Source organism: Nansenia antarctica (genome assembly GCF_963989245.1).
Source record: "Nansenia antarctica genome assembly, chromosome: 15".
NCBI lineage: Eukaryota > Metazoa > Chordata > Actinopteri > Argentiniformes > Microstomatidae > Nansenia > Nansenia antarctica.
The window spans coordinates 10,596,256-10,604,553 of record NC_137685.1 but is presented as its reverse complement, the minus strand read 5'-3'; the positions used below and the strand labels follow the sequence as shown (position 1 = coordinate 10,604,553).

Sequence of the window (8,298 nt, the reverse complement as noted above, 5' to 3'; positions counted from 1 at the left end):
GATGTTTTCATTTGTGTAGGATACACACACACTCACACGTTCGCACACACACACACACACACCCCCACACACACACCCCCACACACATACTATCCCGCCTTTTCCTGTCCACCTCGAGGAACAGGGAAAGCCCCCTCCCCACAGCCAGATAGTAGTGGTTGAGAGTCAGGGAGCAAAGCGGAGGCCTTGACAACACGATCTCCTTCCTTATCCACGGAGGAAGCCGCTGCGCACCCCCAGGGGAGTAATCAACCATCAACTCACTCCTATTTAAAGGAATTGGGGGAAGAGTTCACGTCCTCAGATGTTGGGCAAACTCAAATTCCCAGGGACCCGCACAATGAAGATATCGGGGAAACGAAAGACGCTTGCCAGAAGTGTGTTGTTGTATTGGCCCCGATATGTTTTTGAAAATCCCAAGAGTGTATTTTGGGAGTCCTTGTATCCCCCAATATACGAGTTCTACCTCACATCTCAGCCATCAAACATGGTGGATATCCTGTATCACCAGATCACATCAGGAATCATGTGTCTCCCACCCAGATTCTCTTGTTTAGTCAAACAGAGGGTGAGAGTGAGTAAAACTGCATCCACCCCTTTCTTTGTGTGTGTGTGTGTGTGTGTGTGTGTGTGTGTGTGTGTGTGTGTGTGTGTGTGTGTGTGCGTGTGTCAGTGTCAGTGTCAGTGTCTGTGTCTGTGTCTGTGTCTGTGTCTGTGTCTGTGTCTGTGTCAGTGTGCGTGCGTGCGTGCGTGCGTGTATACGTACGTGTCTTTGTGTGTGTGAGTGTGTGTGTGTGTGTATCTTTAGCAGATACTTTTATCAAAAGCAACTTACGATAAATACATTTGTCTGAATCATCTATCCATCAGTCATCGAAAGAAAAAGTAATCCATCTTAGGGCCAAGACTAGTCATAATGCTAGAAGAAGGATTTGTGTGTGTGTGTGTGTGTGTGTGTGTGTGTGTGTGTGTGTTTGTGTGCACGTGTGTGCATGTGTGTGCATGTGAGGGTGTGTCCACTTGTTTATGTCCAAAGGTGCATGTGTGCCTGTACATTCTGAGCATGGAATGTTTGAGATATCAACCTAATGTGATATTGGTTGACCCTGACCTCGAATGCAATGGGAAAACACAATCATACTATATATGACACTGTCTTATACTACATGAAAACACTGTCATATACTATATGAATGAATGAATGAATGAAGGAATGAATGAATGAATGGTCTTTATTGTCATTAATATAGTACAGGTACCAAACAACGACATTTGGGAGGGGGGGCTCTCCTGGTGCTAGGAAAGAAAAAAAACTAAAATTTAGCATAAGCTTTTACCCAAAGGTAAGGGACTTGTGGTCCTCTGTGGATCTGTTGGTTGAGCATAGCGCTAACACCGCTTAGGCTGTGGGTTCGGTTCCTGCCGGGACCATATATACTGTATGCACTCACTGCAATGTAAGTCTGGATAAAAGTGTCAGCTAAATGGCATATTTAAGCAATATCACACGAGAGGGAGTGTGTTATACTGAATATCAGCACGGCTGTAGGTACAAATATGTACATTTCAAGCCTGCAAACTGCGACACTTTAAATGAATGTGCAATAACACTATGTGCAATATGACAACCCTAGTCGTCTATCTGTACAGTATAGTATAAGTGGATAGTGTACATAGCCTTTATTTATGTAAACCAGCTCCTTCCCTTCTTGTGTTTTTTTTAGTTTTTTTTTCTTTCCTAGCACCAGGGGAGCCACCCCTCCTAAATTTCGTTGTTTGGTACCTGTACTATAGCAATGACAATAAAGACCATTCATTCAGGTACGAGGCCGCAGGCCGAGTACCGAAGACGATCACAGCCGTGCTGATATTCAGTATAACAGCACGACCTCGAGTGTGATATTGCTTTTATACAACAGTTCTACAGCGCGATTTATTAGTTAATAGTAATAATCGACAACAGATTATGCTTTGTTTGTTTATTTAATCATAAAAATAAACAAAAAATAGTTCCGCAACTGAACTTCAAATGGACTGTTGCCTAGTAACCTGAACACAAACATGTAGTCTAATTAACGGTCATTTAGTAGAACATCTGTGCGGCGGAGTGATACATATAGTTAAAGGTCCCAGTGCTGTTATACTGTATATCAGCACTCATGGAATGCCTCTTGTCCAATCAAATTACTTGGTCGGAACTAACTGTTGTATAAATATATATATTCCTTTCAGTACAGTGCATATTATTTGTGTAAACGTGGGAATCGAATCCACAACCTAAGAGCAATGCTCTAATCAATTGAGCCACACAGGACAGTAAAAAAAAGTGTTAAAGCATATGACTTTAACTATTTTCCTCTATTTGTTTTGTCAAATGGAGATTTTGGATGTATTCAACTTATTTTCACCGTTGTAATGTACATTACAGTATGTTTATCGACTTCCACTGTCCACTATGTTAGATTCTGACTGTGGGGGTGCAGATTGCCTCAGAGTCTGAATATTCAGACAGTTGAACTGTTGTACAGTTCAGAAAAGGAGAACCGCTGTTCATGGAGTGAAAGTCTGTGTTCATTTGGAACAGTAGTGACTGTCAGGGTCTTTTCCTTTGTGGATGTAATACTGGTGAGGTTCAGAGATTCAGGATTTCAGATGATCAATCACTGGTCATTTTTTCCAAAGGAAAAAAAAAAAGTATTTTCTTTTAAAAAATAAGAATAATTTAAGCCTAATTTATTCATTTACATTTACATTTTTGGCATTTAGCAGACGCCTTATTTCAAAGCGACTTACACTCGATACATTTGACTAAGCATGTGAATCATCAATCCACCAGTCGTAGCAGGAAGAGTAATCCAGCTCAGGCCCGGGGGCCATTGGCAGTCTCTGTGCTAGAAGGACAAATCTACTTTAATTTATTAATTTTTTAATTTTGCCATTTAGCAGACGCTTTTAATCCAAAGCGATTTACAATTACGAATTACAGGGACATTCCCCCTGGAGTAACTGAGGGCTAAGTGCCTTACTCAAGTGGTGTGGTTTCAGGCGGGATTTGAACTCACAACCTTCCGATCACAAGTCCAACTCACTATCCACTAGACCACCACTACCCCACTACTACTTCTATCACCATCTTCTAAACCTAGACCGTAAAAAAAAATGTATATATATATATATATATATACCGTATATATATTATATAGACACTGGAGAAATAGAGAAACAGTACAAGGGGGGCGATAGAAGTTTTAGGGGACACAGTAAAGGGGAAGAAACAGGTGTCTTCAGGGGACGCAGTGCTGGGGGGTAGTCGAAGTCTCAGGAGGAGCAGTTAAGGTGTAACCTGAAGGGTAGTGACTCTGCAGTTCTGACAGCCGTGGGAAACTCATTCCACCAGCGGGGAGCCAGTGTCGCGATGAGACGTGATCGGGCAGCATGACTATTCAAGGAAATCTGACTGAGGGTTACATACAGTACATACATGACATACTTTTGATCTAAATACAAATAAATGAATGCACTAATGAATACAATAACCACACGTACAAACGTCCCTAAACAGATCCCTCACGAAAAATGACCTGCCACATTCAAGGTCATCCAAGTTCAAGGGGCACAGTGAAAAACAGTCAAAACTGTTTTCCCCAATTCTGTAGAAACCCGTGGAACCTCTCGAGTTCACCAACCCTGAGAACGAGTTTGGTAACTTATGTTCTTTGTTCTTATACCTCTATAATAAGGTGAGGTAAGCCAGGAGCTTATGCAGTAGGGCTGTGTACACAGAAAGGGAGTAATGAAGTGATCTATGGTATGGTAAGGTCAAGCTTACCTTTTGATAAAGGATGCAATGGTGTGATAAAGCGAAGGGGAAGGGTGCTATGGTAGATGGGATCCAAAGACTTAACAGTATCGGCTGCTCTGGTAGATTGTCATAATCAAAACATGAAGGTTGATTGCACAATCCGCTTTCTGCTTTCTAACAAACTCCTCCTTTTCTAAATGTCAACTCTTTGTCAACAAAATGCCCAGGTATTTATAAGTTCAAGTTCGAGTTCAAGTTTATTGTCATATGTATTAATACAATGAAATTCTTCAGCCTCGTCTCTCTGTAGTATCACACACAACAACATAGTCCACCAAGCGGGGGGGATACTCAATGGTGCACCACCCAATATACATAATCAATTGTCAGGTACATTTTTCTGTGATTTAGAAAATAACGTATACTTGGTTTTTCCAGTCGCCTGTTATTGTTAAGTACCAATTTCAGTTCAACAAGTGCTTTCTGGAGGACAATAAATGCAGACTGCACCTCAGAAAGAGCCCCGTCAATCGTCATATACAACAGTGTTATCACCATACTGTGTGCAGGTTATATTTATTTACACATAACCCAATATAGTTAATGGTACAATAGTAAAAAGAACTAGACCAAGAATTAATCCTTGTGGGACACCCTTTGTTCTGATTGAACACTGTGTACTGTCCATTAAATCGTTTTTAAACCAGCGCTACATGAAGCCTGATCCAGAGCTATTTTAGACAACCTCTTTCAGTTGTCACCATATCAAATTTCAATGTAGGCAATGTAACACATCATCTAAGATAAGTGTAGCAGCTGAGACTGTGCTATATCCAGGGTTAAAGCCAGATTGGTGCACATTTATAATACAATGAGAAGATAAAAAGGTTCTTATCTGAGAGTTGACCAGGGACTCCAATACTTTGGAAAGGCAAGATAGCTTGGATATTGGACAATAGTTATCTTAATAGTTACTTAATAGTTACTTAATAGGTTGGAAGGGGCCAGGGGGGGCGGAAAACAGCAATAGGCCTGGATCAATGGTATTGAGTTTTGTACATTTTAAAATGGTACTTCTAGTTACAGAATGTTATTTGAACCCCAAGCTAACTGGTTGATATTATTACGAAGAACAAGAAGTGGAGGCGGCAGGTCAGAGTGCTGACTGACTGCTGAGAGAAATGAAGCAACAGGAAGTCATCTGGTATGTCTACCACCTCACTCACACACACACACACACACACACACACACACACTCACACACACTCACACACACACACACACACACACACATACAGGCACAAACAGACAGACACATACGCACGAGCAGACACACACACACACACACGCACACACACGCACACACACGCGCGCACGCACACACACACACACACACACACACACACACACACACACACAAACCACATGATAGTTAGCTGTTTGCATTTCTGCTGAGGCTAGAATGCAGTCAGATAGGGAAAATGAGTTTCTCTAGTTCCCTTAAAGTTGGTCATATCCTCAGGAAAAGCATGAGCAGGGCTCTTAGCCACATGGTCCCCCCACCCCCGCCCCCACCCCCACCCCCACTCCCCCAGCTCAGCGTAACCCTCACAGGCAGCACAGATGCATTCGACGCCTTCTCAGCACCACAAGGGTAGGCAGACAGGGTGAGTGCTACTGTCATTAAGATACTGTACAGACTGTATGTACTGTACGTGTGCGTGTGTGTGTGTGTGTGTGTGTGTGTGTGCGCGTGTGTGTGTGTGTGTGTGTGTGTGTGTGTGTGGTGAGTGCTACTGTCATTGAGCTACTATATAGTACTTCACCTAATTTGTCATGGCTTTTGGCTAGTGTAGCATCAAGTAGGGGTTAGCTTATGAATGTCATAACTTATAGAATAGAACACGTAAACAATTCATCAGTCTGAACTGCTACATGCTACACAAGGCTGGTTATGAAGAATGCGCGTTGTACGTTTTTTCACCAAGAGGTCAGGTTAGGAGACTGCTTTATTCTGGCATCTGAATGTTTGACGCATCATTTTGATAACCAGAGATCAGAACCGTGGTGTTGGGGTCTCACAGAATCTGGATCCTACCATCATAAACTGAGAGGGGTACCTCCCTCTTCCTGCTCTACCCCCCGAAAGTTCAGTCAATATTTCGAATCAGCTTTCTTGTTTCCCGTACTAGGAGTTGAAGTCGAGGTGAACACTCAGATTAAAATCAGCTAAACGTGAAATCCTCTCCTCAAATGACTGTGTGCCAGACTTCTGAGATTTCGTCAGAGTGTGCCATCTTTCTGAGACTGTGGTTGCCAGCTTCCCCTGTGTGTGTGTGTGGAGCTTTGATCAGTGATGCATGCCGCCGCGTGTGGCCCCGTACCCTGGCATGGATGAGTAAGTTCAGGACCAGGCGAGTGGGCCTCCAGACAGACTCTCAGGTCTATAGAGAGGGCACAGAGAGGTCGTGACCAAGAAGGGGTGGGGGGGGGGGGGGAGAGACAGACAGAAGTAAAGAGAGAGAGAGAGAGAGGGGAGGGGAGAGGGCCAGACAGACAGACAGACAGACAGACAGGTAGAGACAGACAGACAAGTAAAAACAGAGAGAGAGAGGAGAGGAGAGGAGAGGGGAGGGGAGAGGGCCAGACAGACAGACAGGTAGAGACAGAGAGAGCAAAGCACAGACACCTGTCCACAGATTTCTGCTGAGGTCAGGAAGTCACTTCATCTCTCTCTGTGTTCACCTCCTCTTCCTGTCAGGGAGACTCTGAGATCACCCCCCCACACACACACACACACACACACATCCCACATACCCCCACCCCAACACCCTCCCCAAACATTCAATACCCCACACCCCACGCTCCAACCCAACACACCCCATACCCCACACCCCGTCACCCACACACTGCAACCCCGCAGGTGTAATGAGCTTCCCACTGCTGTCAGGATTGCAGAGTCACTACCTATCATCGGCTGTAGACTAAAGACCCATCTCTTCAGGCTACATCTTAACTGTCCCTCCTAAGACCTCTTCATCCCCTCTACCCCCCTGTACAGTTTATCTACTGTAAAAAAAAAAAAATCCTTGTTTGAAAAGGTTTCACATATTACAATAAAAACAAGAATATGTGTTTAGTACAGATAAGCAGCGGAGAGGTCATTTAAATGCAGTCAGGCAGGTTCCTCTTGTGTTCGCTGCGCTGCGCTTCGTTACGTTAAACCACGGCTTCTGTGTCGTAACCATGTGACACATCCTCTGATCTCATGATGACGACGCAGAGAAGTGTTAGATCCACCAGTCAACCTTTCTTTAAGAATATGGATGTCGGGAAAATGTTTTATTATTTGTTGTTGTTTTGTGGAGTAGCGGGACATATTAGAATGATAATTTACATTTACATTTTTGGCATTTAGCTAGCAGACGCCTTATCCAAAGCGACTTACAACAAATACATTTGTCTAAGTCAAGTGAGTCAGTGAATCAGCTATCCATCAGTCATATACAGTACATGCATATTTTACTTTTATTTTATTAGTAGTAGTATTATTAGTAGTATTATTAGTAGTATTATTTAATTCGAAATTTCACTTTAAGAACAATGTTGGTATGGTTCAGTAATCCGATATGCTGTGACCCGGCCAGTGTTTTGGTTGTTGTGAGGAAACATGAATGTAAAACATTGCATTCCTTTTGCAACAGCGTCCCTGAAGACGAGATTTCACATTATGCTGACTGTGTGGACATGTTCTCCTTTAAGTCAGGGAAAAGAAAGATGAACACTTGTGGTGTTATTGTAAATCATGTATTGCAAGGAGATTTTGGGCTCTGTATCTCAAGTGAGGATTTGAACTCGTTGTGAACATCTTTCTCTGTCCCCTAATACAGTACAGTATATCAATGGCACATTTCTATGGCCATTTAGCTGCAGTTTGGTAAAAGAGATTAGCAGATAGGCATACCTGTCTGCCTGTCCGTGTTAAGTACAAGATCAGACTTGACACACGGACAGAGAGCGAGATATCTGTAGGAGTGCCATATACACACACACACACACACACACACACACACACATACACACACACAGGCCTGCACATTCTTTTGTTAAGGCACAGTACATTAACACACGCATACATACAGTACACACCCGCACGCACCCTTATGCACCCCCCCCACACACACACAGTCTTTTGTTTAGGCAGAGTACATTAACACATGCATACGCATACACACACAAAGACACACACATACACACACGCACCCTTATGCACCCCCACACACACCCATACACATGCATGCACACACGCACACACACACACACACACACACACACACACACACACACGTATTGCGGAGCCTGGTGATGCAGATGTAGCAGTTGTGGCTTGTGGTTTCAACCAGCAGGTCACCAGGGGGGTGACTCAGCCTTTAGGAGGGTCAGGGGAGTTGCTCTCTCTCTCTCTCTCTCTCTCTCTCTCTCTCACCCTCCCACCC

General features: G+C 43.5%; 1 protein-coding gene across 3 annotated transcripts in view; it reads left to right on the top strand.

The window, feature by feature from the left end:
• pparg (peroxisome proliferator-activated receptor gamma) overlaps nucleotides 1-8,298 on the top strand; it is a 29,261-nt gene that overhangs the window by 5,167 nt on the left and 15,796 nt on the right. Inside the window, exon 2 of one of the 3 annotated variants that reach the window (XM_080545548.1) lies at nucleotides 4,909-5,006. The exons of the other annotated variants lie outside the window; for them this stretch is intronic. The gene's annotated coding sequence lies outside the window, so the exon portion shown is untranslated. The remainder of the gene's footprint in view (nucleotides 1-4,908; nucleotides 5,007-8,298) is intronic. 3 annotated transcript variants of the gene reach the window in all.